Source organism: Penaeus monodon, chromosome 30, assembly GCF_015228065.2.
Source record: "Penaeus monodon isolate SGIC_2016 chromosome 30, NSTDA_Pmon_1, whole genome shotgun sequence".
Classification (NCBI taxonomy): Eukaryota; Metazoa; Arthropoda; class Malacostraca; order Decapoda; family Penaeidae; genus Penaeus; species Penaeus monodon.
In genome coordinates, this window is record NC_051415.1 from 32,221,057 (window position 1) to 32,221,869 (window position 813).

Here is an 813-nt window from a genome sequence, read left to right on the forward strand (position 1 = left end):
GGGGGGGGGGGGTTACATAACAGTTATTAATGTTGTATAGTAGTATACTTATTGAATTATGCCTGTTAGATAGCCTACACATATCTCACATTTACTTATCATTAGGATTCTTGTCAGCAGTCTAAAAATGACAAACTAAACAAAACTTCTTAGGTTTTTAGATTTTGATTATACTGAGTCTATTGATTATTTCAAAAGATTAGTACCTGAATCACTAAACTCCGTATGAAAATGGTAAATGTATTATTCTTAAATATCGTTTTGTGAGTCATGTTGATATGTTGACTTTTTTTTAGATTATAATTGGTTTGCTTTGCAATTTTTTGCATTGAAAAAAGAAAGTAAGTATAATTTAAGGTTAAAAAGAAAAGTGGTCATTTTTCTTTCCCTCCTATCTATTTATCTATCTACTTTTTTTTTTGCAATCATGTTAGTAAAAATTATTTACCATGTAAAATTGGTGGTAGCAAGGCCTCACCAGATTTTGAAGTAAAATTTATATAAAATGATAAAATTGCTCCCACGCATGTAATATTTTCGGTCATCTATATTACCATACTTATAACAATGTAGATGAAACATAAGTATTAAATGTTTGTAAAATACCATGTGCCAAAGTAGCAAATTTTGTACTGCAGGAAAATCACTTGACATGGGATGACATAACAGCTAGTATGCAAATATTGAATAATTAGAATCTTCATCTTGAGATATTCTTGCTGTTGAAATGTTTTCCAGTTGTAAAATTTGCAGTATCTTTTCATATGCTAGTTGTCTATTCTGACTCTTTTTCATATCATTATTTCTTCTTGG